General features: G+C 47.9%; 1 protein-coding gene across 3 annotated transcripts in view; it reads left to right on the top strand.

Annotated features, from left to right (window-relative positions):
- The first annotated feature begins 634 nt into the window (after positions 1–634).
- The window catches only part of GATAD2A (GATA zinc finger domain containing 2A), a 99,151-nt gene continuing 77,733 nt past the window's right edge, over positions 635–22,052 (top strand). For 2 of the 3 annotated variants that reach the window (XM_082837318.1, XM_082837321.1), the window contains exon 1: positions 13,643–13,815. The gene's annotated coding sequence lies outside the window, so the exon portion shown is untranslated. Of the gene's footprint in view, positions 872–13,642; positions 13,816–22,052 lie in introns of those variants that run through there. The other variant, XM_082837319.1, reaches the window with a different exon arrangement.

Genomic DNA, 22,052 nt, shown 5'->3' with positions numbered 1-22,052 from the left:
TAGAGCGCGCCTCATGAGGCCCCGCCCACTGCCCGGCGTAACCGCCCCACGCCCGCCGGGCCCAGGCCACCTCCGATGCATTGTGGGTGGGGCGCCCCTGCTGAGCACTGCGGGGAACCCCCTGCCCATCCAGTTGTTGGCCGCCGGGCAGCCCGGCGTAACCCCCCGCCAATGTCCGAGCGAGCCGGCCACGGATTAACGCGTCCTCATGCCCCACCCCTCGCGGTGTTCCTACCCTGAAGATAAGCCCCGCCCCACAGCACCCTGACTGGACCTGAGGCCCGCTACACTCTCCCATTGGCAGGCCGCCTGTCAGTCACCTCGTCCCGCCTCCTTGGGCCCGCCCAGGCCCTCAGCCTTATCCCGAGGGCCAGCCGGCCAGCGCGCTCATTGGCCGTCGGCTGCTGTCCGTCATGAGTATGGCCACGCCCTCTTCGGGGCGCGGATCCCGGGAACCCTGGCTGGACCTCATTGGCCTGCGGCGCCGCCACTCAGTGAGACGCGCCTCAACCCGGAAGTGTGCGAGGCGAAATCTGCCTAGCAACCGGGGAAGCCGGGCTGCGAAGCGGGCAATTTCAGTGTGAGACGGAGCGGCGAGACCGAGCGGCGGCTTCGAGCGCTGTGCGGCGGCTCCTCCCGCCCGGGGTCAGCGCCCCAGCGCGCGCACGCGCACCCCCGCCGCCCGAACGCGCTCCGCGCCGCCCGCTCAGTTAGTCCGTCGATAGTCCGTCGTCCTGTCGCCGCGCCGCCGCCACCGCGGGCGCCACCTGAAGGAGCTGCCGCCGCGGAACCCGAGCGGACTGGATACGACCCTGCCACCCGAGGCCGCCCAGGGCCGAACAGCCGCCCGCAGAGGCGCCGAGCAACTTCGGTGAGTGAGGGGCGGGCGCCGCTGGTGGCGGGTCCCCGGCTTCCGGTGTCCCGGGCTTCTCTGGGGCTTCCGCTTCTCTGAGGGGGCAGCTTCCATGCGTGGACCCCCTTGTCTGAGGAGACCTGCTTCCCTAAACCCCGCCTCTCTGATAGGAGCCTCCCTTCCCTGAGGGTGCCCCATCTCTTTGAGGGACCGCCTGCCTCCGTGAGGGGCGCCTTCTCCGAGGGCCGCCGCCTCTTTGAGACTACCCCTCCCAACTTCTCTAAGGGGATCCCTGCTTCTCCGAGGGATTGCTTTTTGAGGGATCCCCTGCGTTTCTGGGACCCCCATGTCTTACCTGAGGGACCCCCACTTCTCTCAGGGACATATCCCTGCTTCTAGGGCACACTTCCCCTCACTTCTCTGGGGGACCCCCACCTCTGCGAGGAGATCCCTGCTTCTCTGAGCTGTTGTCCCACTGTTCTGTGTTCCTTTTTGGCCCTTGCCTTTTTAAGGTGTCCCCCACTTTTCACAGGTCTCCCTTTCCCCCTACCTTTCTGCGTTGCTCTCCCTGCTTTTCTGTCCCCACTTCTTTGGGTGACTTCCTCCTTTTCCCAAGTGCCCCCCAACTAATCTGAGGTGTTCCTGCTTCTGTCAGAATCCTTGTTGGAGGCGTTCCCCACTTTTCTGATTTGACCCCACTTTTGATGGGACCCGCTACTTTTTGATGAGTACCTCCATTTTACTGAGGGGGCCCTCTACTCTGAAATGCCCATACGTCTGACTGGATCCTTATTTACTTGAGGAAATGTTCCCCACTTTTCCAAAAAAGTTCCCATTCTGGGGGGGACTCCTACTAATCTGTGGATGCTGCAGTGTTTGGAGGGGTCCCTGGCTTCTCCAGAGGTCCTCCCCGTAATACGAGATGTCCCACTTCTGTTAGGCTCCTCACATCTCTGAAATGTGCCTGCACTCTTTCAAGATACCTCCTCTCTGATGGAGGACGCAGTGGATTTCTTCACTTCTCTAAAGGGTCCCCCTGAATTCCCAGGGGTTCCCCTTTCACTTGCCTGAGGACATGCCTCCTTTCCTGAGGTTTCCCTCCTGATTTGCTAAGGGAGAAACTCTTCCGTCATTTTTCCTTCGAGCCCTCAACTTCAGGGTTCCCGTATTCCTGTTTGTGGTACCCACTTCTCTCTATTCTGGAAGGAGAGATCAGAAATATACCCCTCCCATCTTCAGTCTTCTTTCTTGCCGGATTAGGGGTATTCTCTGAACTTTTACCTCAGCTTCCAGGGACCTGGAGGAATTTGTGATTGGAAGGGAAATTGGGAGACAGGCAAAAATAATGCTGTTTTCTTTCATCCTTTAAGACCTGCTAGATTTGGGGGAGCAGGAGCTGTTGTCGAAGGACAGTCTTGGTTGCTCCATTTTTGAGTCATGGGGCCACCACAGTGTTGTCAGGCCAGTGTAGAGGCAGGAGGGACAGGGCTGGAGCATTGTACCCCATTTTCACACTTTCAACTTCCTGTCCCATTCCTCAGTCCTCCCTCTGCATAGTATAACTCACCCCCCCAAAAAAAGAAAAAAAAAAAAAGAGAAGAAAAACGCTCTTTCAGTTCTTCCAGCTGTGTTTTCTCTCCCTAGGCCCTCTGATTTACCCCTTGATCTCCAGTGGATCCTCAATTTGTGGGCCACTCGGGTTTGAAAGGCAGAGCAAGAAGCAGGAAATGGGTCACCTTAGATCCAGGAAGGGTGGAAGGGAGGCAAGGAACAGGGGATTTGAATTCATTTCTCTAAGTTTTAGGTGACTTCAGCTTGGCTCAAAGGAAGTTTTTACGTGGCTTTTACAAATCTCATGTGTACCTTTTTTTTTAATGGCCCACCCTGGATTCCAAGTTCACTCCAGTAGCTAATTTTATCTGTTTTGCCAAACGCAGAGCTCTCTGGAGCCCAAGTAGATGAATGCTGGCATTGAGAGATGGTCCAAAGGACAGGAATGAACTCAGTTTGAAACCTGAGTAACTTGTAACCACTTCGTGTCCATGCACAAGTCTCAGGCTAAAAATGTGGGGAAAATGTTCCTGAAGTGGAGTTCTGAAATATAGGCTGAACTTGGTTGGTTTAGCATTTCAACCAGTTCTTCCCTCTGATTCTGCTAGAACTGCAGTTCACTTTACAAGTTTGACTTAAGACTGTCTCTCCTGTTCATTTCCATCTGGGTCTTGCTTAATTTGAGTCCTTTGTGAAGACTCCTGCCGAGGCTATAATTTGAGTTCTAAATCTGTCGGTGGACCATGTGGACACAAGTTTCAACTCGAGCTATTTTCTTCTGTGGAGAAGCGCTTGGAGAGTTTCCTGGGCCCTCTGCTCCTGGGGTAGTCAAGTCCAGGCAGGAAGCTGCTACAGACCTGGTTGCTCCCCTACTGCCTCTTCCTGGTCAGCTTGCCCTGAGGGGAAGAGGAAATTTGGTGGGGAGCTCGGGGCTTAAGGTGTCCTGAGACAGGGCAGAGAAGTGCTGGCACATGTTTGTTATTTGAAAATGAAGCCCATAGGACCAGCAAGGTGAGGTGTTAGGGAAGAGGGAACTTTGAAGTCAGAAGGACCTGATTCAGATTCTGGGTCTGTCCTTCCTAGCTGTGTGGCCTTGGATAAGTTATGGCACAAGATCAGCACGTTACTAAATATTTGAGGGGGTCACATCTCTGTGAATGTGTGTAAAGACGCCTACAAATGGGAAGTGCTTCCTAGATGTGTGAATGAATGAATCTGAGATAACAAACAGGAGGCAGCCAGCACAGCGCCTAGCACATGGTTGGTGTGCAATAGGTTGGTTGTTGTGCTCAGGAGATTATGGTTCTGGTCTGGACTCCCAGACAGGAAGCACTTGACATTTTGCCAAGGCCAAATATGCCCGCAGAGCGAAGAGAAAGAAACTCGGAGTGTCTCGTGCAAAACCCACTGCCCACCTGGGTCTAGTAGTGTTTTTCTGTGTTCAGATAGCAGACGTGAGATGGATTTGCTGTGTGACAGGGGTTTGTGTTTGCCTTCGCCTTGCTTTCTCCCTCTGTAAAATGGGGTAATTTGTGAGTTAAGGCCATGGAGATGTATTACTATAATTAGACCACAGGCGAGATAGAAGATTATTACTAGCTTGAATTGTGGGAAGAAAAAGAAGGTGAACCATAAAGGATCACGGCCATATTTTGGGACTGCTTGACTGAGCGATATGCAGCAGTTACCTGATGAGTGATCTCTTCTTACACGTTAGAACCTTGGAAGAAGAACCGTTCTTTTAGGGTAATGGATCAGATTTGGGGACAAAAGACTGGAAAAGTGATGTACAAAGGCATTTATTGGCACAAAAGAATAGTACATTGAGTGTGTGGCTTAGTGCCCATGAGGAGATCAGGATTCACCTTGAGTTCCCAAGGATTCAGAGAGCTGTGAAGATGCTAACTCAAACTCTGGGGATGGAGGCTGGGGTGGGCAGGACACTTTTTATCTTTTTTGAGAGGGTTTTGTCTTAGCAATTAGTGAAAGCCTTAACATCATGGCTGGTGAGTTGGGTCCAGCCTTTTTCACTTATTCATGTGGGGACAGATGGCACTTGCCCTTGATAGCTAAAACCCGGGTTGCGGGTGAATAGTGGGTGAAAAATCTGAGCTAGGCCCCCACTGCACTGCTTCCAAGTTTGAAGAAAAGGGTTTTTCCCCCTCTCTTGAAATATCCCCTTTCCCTCCCTCTGCCCCCATCCCCCCCCACACAGAGTGAATTTACTATTGAAGCCAGGAAATATCTGCCAGTCTTAAATTTCTCTTAATTCTTTTAAGGACATTTATTCCATTATATGGGAAAGGAGCAAAGTTTATTATTTTTAAAATATAAAACATAGGGTAAACAACTTTAAGGGGATTATTATCCCTTTTGAAATTATGATGTCCCTTGTGTGCCACAGACTTCACTCTGGTGGATGGTGGCGCCACCACCAAGTCCCTTTTATCTAACGGGAAGTTTTTTAAACTTTTTTTTGAATTGAAAGATCCTTACAGCAATAAAAACCCTCGGATAGTTAGAAACGATATTGATCTAGGTACATTTATTAGATGTAATGTAACGTGGTTATCCGTTGGTGGGCAGCTCTAAAAAGGTATGTGGGTCGCAACACTGCCCAGCTTCTAACTGGACAATAAACTGTTGATTTATGTAACTGAAATAGCTGGGGAAGTCAGGGTTTCCTTCCTGTTGGAGACAGCACTGGGGGCATTAAATCCCTGTGGGATTTTGATGATAAGAAAGAAGCTGACCTCCCTCGGAATTGGGGAATAATTACTGTATGGAGTCGTTCCATCCAAATGAATGGATGTTGTTATTTTGAATTTCTAGTATTAATTTTGGCTTTATCCTCTCTGCAACCTGGCTGCCTTTGTTTACACTGGTGCATTGTTTGAATATGAATTTGTCTCTCCAAACTGGCCTATAAGGGACGTTTAAACACTCAAGTAAGGGCTTAACTTGGCACAAGTTTTCCTGTGTGGCCATAAGGTAGGGTTTTTTTGTTTTTTAATACAACTAAAATTGGATTGAAAAATAGAAAGTGTTAGATTTTCTGGCTCATATAACTTCCTATGCCAGCAAATAATTCAGCAATAAATGTGTGCCAGTGATGTGCTAGGCATACCATGCTGGGTGCTGGGGGCCTAGCAGTGAGCTGGGCCCCCAGGGACAGATGCAGTCAGCCCTCAAGGATCTTACATCCCAGTCACAGACAAGTAAACAAATGAATGAAAGAATATCTCAGGGCTTCTTTGGGCATATTCCTGGATGTTGGGAGTTTGGGGTGGAGTTTCTTGGAGGTTTGGAAGTGAAACCTTACTACCCTTCTAATTTCCTCACTGGACTCCTTGCTTCTGTTTCCTCCTTCTGAAAGGAAGCAGAAATTATGGTGTTTTCCCGGTTGATTGTTGGCTTTTGGCACTAGTTGATCCAGGATGACTGTGGCTGTAGTCTTGGAGAAACAAAAGAGAGTCTGGAATGGTTATTGCCAGGAGCATTTTCAGCTTTACTTTTCTTGAAGTTGGTAGCAGTGTGTTTTTGGAATCCTGTGGCATTTCTTCATGGCAGTGCATATTATGCAAAGAGGTAAACAGCTATTAAAGCCCTTCTCGCCTTGTTTTAAATCTTAAAAAAAAAAAAAATCAGACAAGGGTAGTGCTTGGCTGTTGTTTATGGCATAGGAAAAGTGAGATTTCAAATAGGTGGACTGCTTTGTCATGTATCAGTAGGTTCTTGGTGCACAGAGTTCCCTCTGCCCTAGGGTTCCCTCTTGTATTGGGACTGGGGAAGCACTATTTTGATCTTCCTATGTTGTGGCCCGGATTTGATGTTAGTCCACATAGATCAATTATGTGACAGGTGCTTTTCTTAAGTAGGTGTATTTTTGAGGGGTGGAGCCAGAGAGCCGGGGTGGATATTCATTCAGGGCCCAGGGCCCAGCAGGGGAGAGAGAGCATATTACAAGGAGAGTTTCTGGTAGTCTGTCTTCTTTTCCTTTCCCTTCACCCAAGTACTGACTCATGAGGTGAAGCGGAAGGCCCAGGCCGGAAGTGGGCGTGGACAAGCAATGCAACTGTGCACGTGACCAGACTCCCACCTCTGGGCTCTGTTGCCCTTGGGAAGTGGATGCATGCTCTCTCTTCATTTCCTGTTCCCCACACTCCAGGCTGAGTTCTTGGGCTCCAATTTGAGCATAGAAAACATGTTCAGGTTATCATTTTTTGCTCAGTAAGCTGCTTTGTCAGAACTGGGAGCCACCAGTGGACCTGCACCTAGCAGTTCTAGGGGCTCAGCTAATGTACCCACAAACTCAGGACTATCTGGCAGGGTGGTTAACAGGATGGTTTCCTATTGCATTATCACAGTGTTCCCTGCAGGAGCTTGCCTGCAGAGGGCTGCTCTGGAGATGTGTATAGAACTAAAGGAAGCAGACAGTAGATAGATCCTTCTGCAAGAGTGTGCTCTTGAAGAATTAATTTGTCTTTGTTGCTTTGTAAAAGTGCCCTGTGTGCAGTAGAAACTTTGGAGCCAGAAAGCCAGATTCTGCCACTTGCTGGCTCTGTGACCTCAGGAAGGTGGCCTAACTGCAAGTGGCCTAACCTCTTTGAGCCTCAGTTTCTTCATTTGTTGGGTGGGGATGGTAAGCACAAAGCAAGCAGCTGGATTGTTGTAGGTGCCTAGTAAAGGTAGTTGTTAGCAGAATCATACCAAGGCTGACTATTCCTCTTGAGGTTGGCACCCAAGTTTGGATAGCTATCTATGGCAGTTAATACTGCCCAAGAGCAAACCAGTCCACGTTGGGGCCATAGGCTGCTGCGTATGACTGAGGGCTGATGATCTAGAGGTTCCTGGATTGGCTGATTTTTGACAGTGGGTTCCCTTAGTTCATCATAGCCTTACACTGCTGCTGCTGCCGCCGCCACTGCACCACCTTGGTGTACCATATGGACTTGCAGTGCCTCCTGAAGCATGACAGGGTAACTAGGAAAAAGGCTCAAACCTACACTCTATGTGGCTATAGTATGTTGTAGGAAAAGCCTTACTTTTGAGTGTGATGGAAATATTCATTTAACTTGCTAAGGGTCAGGCACCTGGCTGGACACAGGAGCTCATATGCTACTAGGAAAAAACAAGTTCATGAACTGATAACTGCAGCAAAATGCTGCAGTTGGATTGTGGAAGGAGAGCCTGCAAAGGAAGGGGCGATGGGGAGGGCTGCTTTTTAGGTGGCTACTCATTCCCAGGAGAGGAACAGCGTGGGCACCGTCAGGGACCTGGAGGTAAAGAAACAATCTGGTGAGTTCCCTTGACCTGAGGAGGTTATGCTCATCTAAAAATCAGAGTTTGAACTGAGCACCTTTGGCAAGAAAAGCCCAAAGTTACCTTCAAAGGTAGAGAGTCTTATAAAATGTGCCATAGTAGGATTCAAGATTGAACTCTAAAATAATATTTAAATTGAGCTCTGAATAAGTATTTTCAATCAGAAACCAATGATGGCCAGTGAAATCAGACCATGCAGACTCTATTTATAATAGTATGCAGTCTACATGGAGTTTCAGGAGGACAGATAATGGGGGCTGCTTCTGAATTTTTTTCCTTTGAGAATTGTCATTTAAGCTGGTCTAAAACTCTTAATACAGCAGAACAGTTTTTTTTTTTTGGCTGCGTTGGGTCTTCGTTGCTGTGCACAGGCTTTCTTTGCTCTCTGTGGCAAGTGGGGGCTACTCTTCGTTGCAGTGCACGGGCTTCTTATTGTGGTGGCTTCTCTTGTTGCAGAGCATGGGCTCTAGGCGCGTGGGCTTCAGTAGTTGCAGCACGCGGGCTCAGTAGTTGTGGTGCACGGGCTTAGTTGCTCCGCGGCATATGGGATCTTCCCCGGCCAGGGATCGAACCCGTGTCCCCTGCATTGGCAGGCGGATTCTTAACCACTGTGCCACTAGGGAAGTCCCCAGAACAGTTTTTTAACTTGCATGACATTTTCAAGGTTTAGGCTTTATATTTATACTTAACCTCTTAAAGTATCTCTATTGAAGGTTGATTTTTGAGCCAAATTTGAAAAAAAGATTTTACTGCTCCCAAACCAGGAGTTGGTAAAATTATAGGCCTGACTAGGTCAACATGCAAGAGGACAAGGTGTTTGTTATCAAGCTGTGAAGGAGAAAACTAGAAAGACCCGCCTCCTGAATTTCCTATAGTGAAATGCTGGGCACCAGTGGAGGAGGGGAGTATTCATCCTATTAGGAAAACTTTGGGGAGGAATGTTTTCCTCTTTCCTATGTTAGGTTGGAAGATCTGCCATTTAATAACTGGGGAGGGGGGTGTGAACTGGATACCAAGTTTTTAAAACATGTTTTTCTTCATGTCTAAACCAAGGATGTTTATTAGCAGGCCACTGATGTGATTAATACTCTTTCTTTGTTAAGCAGGTTTGAATAGGTTGATCTCTAGACTTAAGACTGTCATATAGCATTTTTTTTTTTCTGGTAGTTTTCTGATTTTTTTTCCTGTTAATTCTTTAATTCATAGAAAACATGGTTCACTTACTAACTTTTCAAAGACTTAAAATTGACCTAAATTAGATATGCATATTTTTTTTTTTGTAAGCCATATATAGACACAAAAGAGATATTCCTTGCCAACTGGTGACACATGCAGATGAAGACAGAGTGGGAGATACACTTCCGGTTCACAATGATACTTCTGAGCAGTTTGTATTTAACCCTTTAGGGAAGCATTTGTGCTCAGAGCCCTGTAACAGTGGGATATCGTCAGGGCCACACAGAGACTAACTGCAGATGGAGCCTGAACTCCATGTTGCATCTACACTAAGCGTTCAGAATTGTGGTTAGAAACGATACTCAAAACAAACACATGTTGACAAAGTGGCTCATCTCTAGAGAGCTGTGCTTCAGAGAGCTTTTCTGCATACACGACAGGGATGGGGCAGATGGGTGCTTATCTGTCTCCCACAAACTCCTAATCTAGTGTAAAAGTGTTGTGATTTAAAAAATGACATTTGTTGTAGAAGCTATAATGTGTTGGGAGTATTGTATTTTTCATAAAGCATAGTCCCTTTAACTATTTTCTGGTCCTTGAAAAAAGTACCAAAAATATCAAAGTACTAGGGAAATCAAATTCACATAGAAATGAATCTTTTCCTTTCCTTTCCCAACCAATTGCTTTGCAATCTCACCATCTGAGAGTGAATTTGGGGTGAAATAAGAAACTTTAAAATAATCCTCTTAGAGATTGTGGTTATATTGTCCCTAAACTCAATGAAAATAGTTTTAGACTTTAGAGTACTAAAAGTGCAAAGTGTGGAAAGTAGCGCTCTTTTTCATAAAGGTACTTTTTTTTTTAAACTTGGTACACTTTTGTAAATTAATTAATTAATTTATATTTTAAATTTTTGGCTGCACTGGGTCTTTGTTGCTGTGCGCGGGCTTTCTCTAGCTGCGGTGCACGGGCTTCTCATTGTGGTGGCTTCTCTTGTTGAGGAGCACGGGCTCTAGGTACACGGGCTTCAGCAGTTGTGGCTCGTGAGCTGTAGAGCGCAGGCTCAGTAGTTGTGGCACACAGGCATAGTTGCTCCGCGGCACGTGGGATCTTCCCGGGCCAGCGCTCGAACCCATGTCCCCTGCATTGGCATGCGGATTCTTAACCACTGTGCCACCAGGGAAGTCCGAAACTTGGTACACTTTTGAATGAACAACTTGTTTATTCTTTGGAAAGCTTCTCAGAAAACAAGAGGGAGCCTAGTGTCACTGTTTGATAGCAGTAATCTAAAAATTGGTTAAAGTCTACATAATTAGGTCTGCTTAGCTTGTGAATTGAAGTGGTCCACAGTTCATTCTGTGTTCTGAGAGAGAAAGCCACCTAGAAAGTTTAAAGGTTAATGAATCCATCCCTTTGCAGCCCTGTCTGCCCCAAAGCCCTCACACTCCAGGAGTAGCCAGCTCTGGCCCTTGCTTCTGCTGTTCTGGATGCCTGGGATGTTCATCCATTAAGAGCTAGCTCAAATGTCACATCCATAAAGATCTCCCAGACCCCTCTCCAGGGAGGGGAGCAGCCTCTTCCTTTGTGATTCCTGTCTTTTCTATGAATGCATTTTCTGCATTGAAAGCATTCTATGTCTTTCTGTGCCACCAGCCTGTGAACTTCTGGAGCTGGTGCCTACAGGCTCCCCAGCCTACAAAACCCTTGTGATGAGAGGTCTCTTAGACGGTTCTTGTTGACCGGTGTTTATAATGTAAGATATCTTAAATTTTGTCCACCAGGAACTTTAAAGACATTTTCTGATTAAAACCCCAAAAGTACAGTACCTTAAACATTTAGTAGGTGATGCTACTCCTTTTCAGTTGGTTTCACACCATTGTTGAGCCTTTGACCAATTTCTACTTTATAAAAGAGGACACGAACATGGATTTGGCCCAAATTTCTTTTCTTCAGTCCCTTTGTTGTACAGGAATTAGCTCAGTTGGTTTTTGGAAGTTTATCTAATAGTACATTAGAAAGATAATTAGAATATTTCTGCAGTGGTTAGGGTGGAAGGAGGCTTGGCTATTATTAGCAAGGATCTGGTCTGAAGGATATGAAGTGAATTCGGCAGAAATTTTTGTTTAACTTAATAACAGAAGTGTTTTTAGAGTATCATGTTAACTGGTACCCATAACTATTAATTGACTGCCTTGTTCTTAGGGCAGAGGGGAAAAACTTCAGGAGAAACATGGTTCTAGCCCTAGTTGTCTCTTAAATTAGGGTTTCTTCAGTTTTAGAATGGCATCTGAAGGTGATTGCATCATATTTCATAATCACCCAGCTGAACTATTTGCTGTTTAGTCCAGTACTATAGGCACAAGGTCTTTAGGCCAAGCAGTCTCAGCATTCACCCGCCTGAGCATCTGGTACCCCAAACAGGTCTGGATTCACTATCGCTTTTTCCATCTACACACTTGGCCCTCTCTTCCTATCACAGAAGTAAACTCTATTTCACCCTTTCCCAGCTGGAGAAGTTGGCACTGTCCCCTGGAGCAGCCCACCTGTCACCAGTGCACACCTCAGTCCATGGGGGTGTGTGTGTCATTAATATGTCACAGCTGATGCCTCCCTCTTTATTTTTTTAAATAAATAAATTTATTTATTTATTTATTTTTGGCTGCGTTGGGTCTTAATTGCTACGCGCGGGCTTTCTGTAGATGCGAAGAGCGGTGGCTTCTCTTGTTGCGGAGCGTGGGCTTCTCACTGTTGTGGCTTCTCTTGTTGCAGAGCATGGGCTCTAGGGGAGCTGGCTTCAGTAGTTGTGGCGCGTGGGCTCAGTAGTCGTGGCTCACGGGCTCTAGAGCACAGGCTCACATGTGGCGCATGGGCTTAGTTGCTCTGCGGCATGTGGGATCTTCCCGGACCAGGGCTCGAACCCGTGTCCCCTGCATTGGCAGGTGGATTCTTAACCACTGCGCCACCAGGGAAGTCCCATGCCTCCCTCTTTAAAACAGGATGGTTGTCACCTTGGTGACTCCTACGGGGTTTGCCAGCTCAGATTCTGGAATCCCTGTGTCAATCTCAAGTCTTGGGTCTCCCACCTGACCACACTTTGCTCTGTTTATAGTTAATTAAGTTGGCATTAATCAAGAGCCAGGTGAGGAGCAGTGAGGTAATATTTTGCTTCTATTGCTTTAATATACATCATCTGATTAATCATCGAGTAAAGCAGTTCTCAAAATAAACAGCTGCCGAATTAGAGTGAAAATCATTTGCTTTAAACTATCTTTGCATATGGGATTAGGGAGTTTCCTGCATTCCTATACCAAGTTACCTGTTTGAGAATAAACTGTTTTTGTTGGTTTTTGAATTTGAACATTCGAATTTCTTAGTAGCAAAGCAAATTGCTGACAAATCTGGGTCAGGGAAGGTGTTTGGGGGTCAACAACTTGTATTTTGTATCATTTTTAGTTTAAGGAATGCTTCTTTTTTGGCCCTGGGGAAGTTGTGCCAGACGTTGGCATTAAGCCCTTGGAAGATTTTGGGGGTAGGATTGATTGGGGGTGGAATCAACAACAAAAAGTTGCCAGTTAGGTGTGGAACTCAACACAGTTAAAATGGGCTTTCTTTTAACTTCTTATTGTGGTGGGGGCACATAGCAGAAAATTTTACTTGTAAAACTTATTCTGCATTAAGTGTTTTTAAAGTTTGGGGTCAAGACTAACAGTGGGTTAGAATTACATTGATTCTTTTTAAAAAATGAAATAGAAAATATCAGTACATTGCAAGGTATGTTTGGTGAAACTTTTGTTTCACTTGTATTAGGATATGTTATCTAGGTGTCTCATCATGAATTATTTGTTTTAACGCTGTAAAAAGAACATGGAAAGGGCCTTTTCTGGTGATTCTTCAGAACCTAATCTTGATATTGAGAGCTTCTTGTGATACTAGATATTTTATTTTCCCTATTAAAACTGTGTTTGTTTTATGTAGTCGAACATCTCCAAAGCCCATCCTCTCTCAGGTTAGACTGTTTCCCGTGTTTCCTCCAAGTCACTGGAGAGGGAAGGGTGCAGATTTGCTTTCTTGGGGGGTTTCACCTTCTCCCAGAGGCACGGGGGCAGATTGGGAGGTAACTGGAGAGGGAGAGCAGTCATCCCTGAAGTGTCTTTGAAGTGGGTGGGTCTGGAGCTTACTTTGTAGAACTCTCTTTACTGCGCTGTAAGAATTACGGTTTCGCCTATCCCCTGGAGGGGAACTTCTGTGTGACGACCCCGCCGGGGGTGGCATTCTAACCTTGGTTTTCAGAAGCAGTTGCCTGAGGTCTCGCAGCTCAGTTGGAGCGAGGTCAGCAGTGAGCGCGTCATGAGTCAACCCTGGGCGCGGCCCGCCCGGCTCTGCTGCGGGTGAGCTGGCGACGACCCCCCTAACCCTGCGGCAGGAGCCCGCCCGAGCCCTCGTGGGAAACCGGCGCGCGGGGCCGGGCGTCCAGTGGAGTGCGGTCAGGAGGGGCGGTGCTTCCGGGGCGGTGTCGGTCTGCCTGACCCCGCCCACCACTATCAGGCCCCGCCCCAACCGACTGGCCCCGCCCATCCGGGCGCGGGCGGGCGGCGTCGCCTTTAAGAGCTCCCCGGTGTTTTGGGGGCCGCGGGCCGGGCGCGCTGACCTGGTGCGCATGTCCCGGGCGGTGACGCCGGCGCCGGGCTCCATGTGTGCGGCCGAGGGGCGCATTATCTGGCCGGCGGCGCGGGCGGGCGGGCGGACCGGCGGAGCGAGCGCCGCGGGCCCGGGCGGCCCCACAGGCGGAGCGAGCGCGCGCGGCCCGGCGCCCCCAGCCCCTCGGCCGCCCGGCCCCGCAGGCGACCCCGACCCCGGCCCCGCGGCCCCTTGAACCTGCGCGCTGTCCTAGGGCCCGGCCGACCCGCGGCCCGGTAAGTTCCGGACCAAACTTGGCGGGGGGCGGGGGCTGGGGTCGGTGCTGAGGTCTTGCGAGGGAGACTGGAGCGGCAGGGGCGGTGTGGGTTGGGCAGGGTCGGAGGGTCGGGGGGCTGTGAGGGACCCCCTGTGTGAGCATGGAAAAGTGAGAGCGAGCGAGTACTGCTTTTATTCTGGGAGCGTCTTTCTTGCGCTGCCCTGGAAAGTTCCGCGCTCTGACGCCGCCCGGGCACGTGGGGGCCGGGCCGGGCGGGGGTCCTGGAAAGTCGCGTCGTCGCCCCTCTTCCTCCTGCGCTTCCTCTGGGGTCGGGGGAGGGGTCGGGCCGAGAGGCGCAGCTTCCCAGAGGCCGGGACGGGCTGGGGGGCGGTGGCACGTGGGCGCGCAGGGCGAGGGTCCCGGGCGGGGGTCGCGGGCTGGCCGGGCCGCGGCGCTGAACCCCGCGGCGACGGCGACGGCGGCTGCGGATCCCGTGTCAGAATAAGAGTCCCCGCGCGCCCACGCCTGCAGGGCTGGCCCTCCCCCCGCTCGCGCCCTTCCTGCCTGACCCCCGGGAGCCGCGGGACCCTTCCCCCTCTGTGGGTTCCGGCCTTTCACAGGGCTTTACACTTTAAATTTGCCTCCCCATCTAGGCGTTGGCTGTATTGATTTCTTTTTTCCCACCTGGAATGGGTCGGCATCAGTGACTAGACAGCAGCAGCTGGCCTTTTAAAGGGATTATTGCCAAGAATCGGAATTGATCACTTCAACAAGGAAGGGCTTATGGGCAGGGCCCTAGCCTAGAGCGTGATTGACACTTGGTGTGTGCGCAAACACTGGGACCCAGAAATGAATGGGGATCCCTCCCTTAGGAACTCAGTGACACATTGGGTGCACGTTTCTGCCCTGCCCTGGGAATTTTGCAGGGACTGCTTAATTTTGTGTATCCGATCCTATGCCTTTAGGTGTGTAGTTCATCCTTATCCTTAGAGCTTTGGATTCTTTAGATCAAAGTCCGAGTGAGTCAATTGCGACTTTAATTTCCTCTTCCTTACCCTTTTACTTCTTTCAGTTTTCTTGGAGTGCACAGTACTGGTTAAGTCTCTGGTTCTGTATGTCCATTTCACACAGTGACACCTTCTGGCTGTGGTAGCGCAGAGAAACTGAGGGACAGACAGCCTTCTGTGCAGTTGCTTTAGTCTTGGACCCACTGTCCTGTTGATGTTTTTATTTCTTCTGGTAGTGGTTACAAGTTTTCTTTTAAGTTAGATTATGTGCAGTGTTTGCTGGCACCAGATCAGTATGCTGAGTAGCGTGTTAGACCTGACAGCAAGCTGTGGAGGAAGGCTAAAAGATCACACCGGCCCCGATTTGAATGCCCACTGTGTGCTAAGCTCAGTGCACAGACATATTTCAGTGCCCTTAACAATACGATGGAGGAAGAGAGAGTATAGTCCCCACTTTACAGGTGAGGAAACTGGGGCTTCTGGAGGTCAGGCTGCTTGCCCAAGACTGCTTAGTAGAGAGGCAGAGCTGGGCTTGCGCCTGCCCTGTGGGGCACCAGAGCCTAGGAGCTCCTGTTTGCAAGCCCAGTATGTGAGTATTTTCTGGGAGCTCCTAAAACACAAGGCCATTTATTTGTCCAGGCTCCAGTACACCTCTGCTTGGAGTTGGGGGATGACCTGGTGACACCATTTCTAGCCCTGCTTTGTCCTCGGAGAGCAGAGTTACCAGCTGGCTTTTAAGAACCAAGCCACAGAGTCACCCCTTTGCCTTGCTTCCATAGCCTGTAACTCAGAAAAGTTGGTGCTTTTCTAGAGGAAGCAGTTTAGGTTGGGGATTTTGAGAGTAATTTGCTAGACCCTTTCCTCAGTTAGTCCCCCACCCTTCATCTTTCATCCCCTATTTCTCCCCTAAAATTCTGAAGCTGGGTTTTGCAGAGGATTGCCTCTCATCTTGGATGTGGTGTAGAGAATGGGATTAATGTATTAATGATTTGAATGCATTGTTATTTTCATTCAGATGACGTCATTTTTTTTTTTTTAATGTCAAGTCATCTCTATTAATGCAGTATCATTTGGCGGATCCTACAATTTTATATTTTGATAGAGAGGAAAGAAATAATGCTGCTTTTGGTAAAAAAAAAAAAAAAAAGTCCTGGAAGGATTTGTACCAAGATTAGGGGTAGCAGTAGTTTGTTTGTTTGTTTGTTTTCTTAACTTTTTTTTTTCTTAACTTTTTGATACTTGTGTTTTATGATTTTTTTTTTTAAAAGAAGGAACATTTTATTTATTTATTTTTGCAGTACGCGGGCCTCTCACTGTTGCGGCCTCTCCCGTTGCGGAGCACAGGCTCCGGACGCGCAGGCTCAGCGGCCATGGCTCACGGGCCCAGCCGCTCCGTGGCATGTGGGATCTTCCTGGACCAGGGCACGAACCTGTGTCCCCTGCATCGGCAGGCAGACTCTCAACCACTGCACCACCAGGGAAGCCCGAAAGAAGGAACATTTTAAATTTAAGTAAAAAATGACTCCAATTCTCAACTGTTTAGTAGTTCTTCTCACTTGTTTTGTATCACTTATTTTGTGACTTTGTGGCATTGCGAGTAGTGATTTCTGTATTGATTTATTCAATAAATATCAATGTGCTTACTGTGCCTCCGGCACCATGCTAGGAATCCCTGCTCAGTGGAGTTTACTGTGAGATTAATGGGAGAGAAATCGTAACTAATCTCATAAACTTGGGGAAACTTACAAGGGCCAAGGAGAGAAGGATGCTGTGACATGGTGAGCAAGACTTGAGAGGGTCTTTTTTCAGCTGGGATCAGAGGACATGTAGGAGCTAAATAGGTAAAGTGAAAAAGGGAGAGCATTTCTGGCAGAGAGAGTGCTTGGGACTGAAGGAAGATCAGTGTGGTTGGAGCAGAGAGAGACAAATGCGCAGGCTCCAGGGCTGAGGCTTCTGGAATTTACCTTGAGAACAGTAGGACCTCATTGAAGAGGATAATACAGGGACCCATGTGATGAGGCTGCATTGGGCCTTAGATAGCAGAAGACTGGAAGATGGCGCCTGAAGGACATGAGGGGGAGAGTAGCGAAGCCATTCTGAAATGTTGGCATTTTCTTGTGTTCTGTTGGGAGAAAATCAAGAATGACCTTCAGAGTCTTGAATGTGTCTGTTTCCAAGAGACAGAAATGTAATGCCCTTACCACTGAATCCAGTTAAGGACTCTTGGTGTGGGTGTGTTAACCTCTGAAAGCGTAGGCAACTCAGATGCTTACCTGGAGAGCTACCTGTTTGGACTTGGTAGTCCAAACTACCAAGTTTGGACTTCGGGTGTTTCTGTGCCATCAAATGGAATGGAAAAGATTATTTTCCCTAGGCTTATTTTTTTCTCCCTGATGATTGAGTTAATTTATGCTCATTGTAGAAAACTAGGAGGATTATGAAACAGGTGAGTAGGTGAGGTCTTCATGAGCAGTCGTCCTGGGGTAATAGAGTATCATTGGGATTTCTTTGTAATAGTTGTCGGGTTAGGAAGTGCAGCAGAACCAGAAGAACGAGTTGGCAGTGTCATAGATTGAGGCTTACAGAACTGTGCAGCCTGCCAAGTGTGGTTGTTTGTTAGAATGGATGCTCTTGAGTTATTTGAACTGTTTTAGGAGGTGAGTTGGACAGCCTGGCCTCAGATTGCTTTTCTTTCAGGTAGTGAAACTTACTTTATGTGCTAACTGTGCAAAGCTACATCTTTGCCTTGAATTAGGAAGGCAACGTGTTAAGAAGGTTGACGTAAAAAAATACAGGGGACCTGAAGTGGTGGCAGTGAGATGGAAGTAGTGAGACTGGTGTTATGAGAAACAAAAGTACCAGCTGGGGACAGATCTTACATACTTGTGGATTCCAGCAAGCAGGATCCAGGACTTCTTAGTCAAGAGGAATGTTAGACCACGGGCTTCTTGCCCCTCCTCTTGCTTTCTAGGCTGTATTTATGACCTCTTTTTGTGTGTGATGAGAATGTAGGTTAGTCTTTTAGAAGACAGAAACTTACTCTAATTGAATACCTGAAGGTAGCTGTAGGAAGTGACTTGAAATCCTCTGGAACCCTCCAGGGTATGTGGGAAAGGGTCTTTGCGGCTTCAGTGCACTGCACTCACTTTCTCTCTCTTGATTTTCACAGAGGTACTTGAATCCTTCAGCCATTCCTTCTGCATCTCCATCTCTAGCCTTGAAACCACTTGACCTGCCTTGCTAGTCAGGTCTTTTGGTTTGAACCTTCAAACCTAATTCATCCTAAATGAGGTAATGCCTTTGAGTACACTTTTAATAAATAGTGCTGCATTATAGGGGCCAGCCAGATCCTCCTGGTGCCAGGGAGGCTGTTGCATATCCAGTACCGCCTGCTCTTTACCATGTGAGGCCGTGGGCCTGTTCCCAGGTAGCAGGTCCCTGTAATGGTGTCATGGGTCAGCCCTGGCTTTGCCTTAGGTTGGGTGTGAGCTCCACCCGGCCACTTCCCTGTGGCTTGACCTTGGTGAACCTTGTCCTCTGTTTCCCATTTCTAAAAAGGGGGTAGTAATGTCTGCCTTAAATGGCTGAGTTGGGAGTGAGATAATAAATGCAAGTGGCATAGCACAGCACCTAGTATGTGTACCTGCTCAATAAATTGGAGTTCAGTGAGTGTACCATCATGACTTTAGCAGATGAGGCAGAGCCCCAAAGCATTAATGACTGTTCTGCTTCTCATGTGTGGAGCACCTCTATGTTTGTGGGACAAACCATCACTGTCTCTGCCCCTTGGAACCACAACCTTGTTCCCACATTTCAGATGGAAGAAGGTGAAGTCCCTACAGAGGGTGATACTTGCCAGAGTCACCTTGCTGATTTTTCTACATCTGGGACTGGGCCCCAACCTTTCCGATTTCAGACTATGAATGTTTTTCCCACCAGCCTTTGTGCCTCCCTGGTGATACAGAATAGCTAGGTTGGTGGTGCCTCATCAGGGCAAAGGAGACACAGCCCCTTTTCCTGATCCCGAGCTTGCTGAACCCCACATTCTGATTTTCAGGGTCAGCCCTTCCATTTGTAAGATGTTTGCCAGGCAGATTCTCATGGGGTCCTGCCTTTGAGAACCCAGAGGCGCCCCTGTACCTCTGGCTTTATCACTGAGTGGACTCTGCTCAGGGATGAGAAGTAGGTTGCTTGATGGTGCTTGCAGTGGCAAACAGGAGAGTTTGTTCCCGAATCCTGTCCTCCTTCCGCACTTACAGCTCTCTAGCCAGTTTGGGAATTTGACAGATCTGACTACAGCTTACCACTCTTCAGCATTGGGCAGGTTTTCTGGCCACCTGGTCTCAGCTTTCCCATCCATAGACAGGGACTGTATCTTAATCTCATGGGATGGCTGTGAGGGCAATTGGGAAATGTTTAAAAGTAATCAGGGATATCCTAGCCCTTGATCCTCCATTTACCTCTGAGACAGAAATCCTTCTCTGGGGAAATTCCCTGGCAGTCTAGTGGTTAGGACTCCTAGCTTCCACTGCAGGGGGCACAGTTCTAACCCTGGTCGAGGAACTAAGATCCCGCGTGTCTCTAGGTGGGGCCAAAAAAAAAAAAAGTAACCAAAAAACAAAATGCTTCTCTGCCCAGAGGACAGCTACGTGATGATCCCCCTGGGTCTTAACATCTCAGTTATCACGCACAATGAAACACTCAGATTGCGGAGCTAGATTTTCTTTATAACAAAATTCCACCACAACCTAACAATTTGGAGGTCTTCAGAACTTATTGTAAGGAGATCTCACCTAAAAGGTCAGTCAGGTTATCTGGAAGGGAAGTGAAAAAACCTTGTGGTCTTAAATCTGCATATAATCCCAATATAACATTTCCTACAATCGCAGTTGTTCTGTGCAATTAGCCTTTGAGTCAGTAGCTGTTAAACTTGACTCAACACATTCTTACCTTAGAGGCAGCTGCTCACCATGACCTTGGAGGTGAGCAGGTTTCAGGCCAGTATCTTCGTCACTTGAGTTTCCATTTGGTGGACTTTGTGGCAGTGACAGCATATTTTTAGCTTTCTTGTGTGTTTTGGGCAGGCTCACTCTGCCAGCCAGTTCTGAAAACTTCGCTGCTACAATGTTCATTCATCCACGGAGGAAACACATTTTTTTCGCAATTGCTCAGTGGTGTGGGGAAAGTAGGAGCATGGCAAACTGAATCCTTGGTTTGAAGGTGTTGATTGAATTGGTTGAGTCACTCCAGACCTGTGATATTCTCAGGACTTGCATATCATTGACAACACCTGAACCTCATTTTGTCTTCTCTCCTGCATGTAAAGGGTTAATGCCCACCCCCTTCAATGGTGGGCAGTTCTTTCAGCGGATTCTGGAGTCAGATCCCTCCCTGGGACTCTCTTACACCCACCGGAACCTGGGGAGATTTCGAGGGTTTGATTAGTATTTTCTTTAACACTTTTGTTTGATTAGCTGACCTTTTCAGCAGTTTGTATGTTGGTCATCTGTCTCTTGCCTCTCTCTGCAAACCTTTAAAGTTTTTATTGTTGAGGCTTTTTGTTTGTTTCAACCTTACAAGTGACATTTCCCAATGCCAAAGACTGGGGAGGTGGTGGGAGCCTCAGGTGTCAGTAGTAGGCATTTGAAGTTTTTGAAGTTTGCTTTTGAAGTTTTCTTGGTTAAGGATATTAAGGGACTGAGTCTGGATTAAAATGTAATTGTAGCCTTACTGTCAATTTATATTTGTCAGGCAGAGCATTAGAAATGTAACTATTTTTGGTCCTTGGGCAGCAGACAAATGTAACATTCACCTGGGACTAGCTTGCTTCTGTGTGCTGTTTTGCTGAACCCAGCAGGCAGCATACAGACTTCCAGATGAACAGGACAGCCCTTGATGTTGCAAACTGGAAACTGAGGCCTGAGAGGAGGAGTGGCCTGCCCTGGGTTGACTTGCAGAAGACAGAACATAGATCTCTGTTCCCTTCTAGTGCTTCCTGGTCTGATCTCTGTTATCCTTATTTCTTTATGGCCTGGTTAGTTTAGAATTTTTTGTTTTGTTTTAGGTTTCTCTTTTATTTATGTAGTGTAGGTCCATTGGCAGGTTTCCTTCCTCAGGGCTTCGTTTTTTGAGGTCATCATGGTATCTCTGGTGTGAGGATGGGACAGGACACAGGGAAGAAGAACTCAGGGCTGCTTCTGGAGTCTCAGGGCTGCCTTCAAAACAAAACAAAACAAAAACTCTAGCTGTGTTTCCTGTTCTGGAATTGAGTGGTTGATGGCTTTCAATTTTAAGAGCATTAAACTGCTTTTCCCCATCTATTAATAAAAAGTAATGACACTTATTATTTAGTCATCCTTCGGGTGATCCATTTTGGGTGTCCATTTCAAGATTCAAAAAAGCTAGCCATCAGATCCTGTACGAGGCTCTGATGATCAGCTGTGCTAGTCTGGGGCAAGAGTGAAGGACCTTAACACTCAGATAAGGATGAGTCTAGGACAGCACAAGCTGGCTGCTAAAAAGCTTCGAGGGAGGTTATTTTTTGCATATCCTTTATATGTGGGGAAGTCCATTCTGCCTGCTGAAGTAGTCTTTAAACCATTTCATAGGAGAACTGGTTAGAGGGATTGATCATGTTCTTGGAAGAGAGAAGATTGGGTGTGGGGGGGGTGACGAGGGGTTCCAGGAGACCCATTGGTGAGTTGGGATCTCAGCTCAGGATTGGACAGTTGGCCTTTCCTGCTGTTGGTGCCATCAGGTACCCACTCACCCCCCTCAGGGAGGATGGAAGGGGTTCCTCTTACTTTCCAGAGATAAGATCAGGTGACCCTGACACGAAAGGCAGCAAGAGTGGACAGGTCGCCACCTGGGGAAGGTACTTAGCATTGGGTGAGCAGATGAGAAACATGCACCTTCTGTGAAGTTTAAGATGGTGGGAGCATGCCCACTTCGTTACCTTGGTTTATTGCAGAAGGGAGAAAGTAACTTAAATTGCTTAGAAAAATTAGGGTCACTTTGAATCAGTTTAACCAGTCTTCTAAGTCTGTGAACTAGGGTTGGCTAATTTTTCTTTTAAGTTATTTTAAAAAGTTAACCCATTGACGTAGAAGAGCCTAAGCTACTCCAGTAGGTGGCCTATGGAGTGAAATGCAGTACAGGTGTCTCAGGCCCTGAGATAGTGGGTCTTCGGTTTTAGGGGTGCTGAGTATGAGCAAAGGTGAGGTGAGCTGGGCCCTAGAGAAGGGTGGTC

Source organism: Leucopleurus acutus (assembly GCF_964270905.1).
Source record: "Leucopleurus acutus genome assembly, chromosome: 3".
NCBI classification, from domain to species: Eukaryota; Metazoa; Chordata; class Mammalia; order Artiodactyla; family Delphinidae; genus Leucopleurus; species Leucopleurus acutus.
This window is presented reverse-complemented; position numbering and strand designations above follow the sequence as displayed.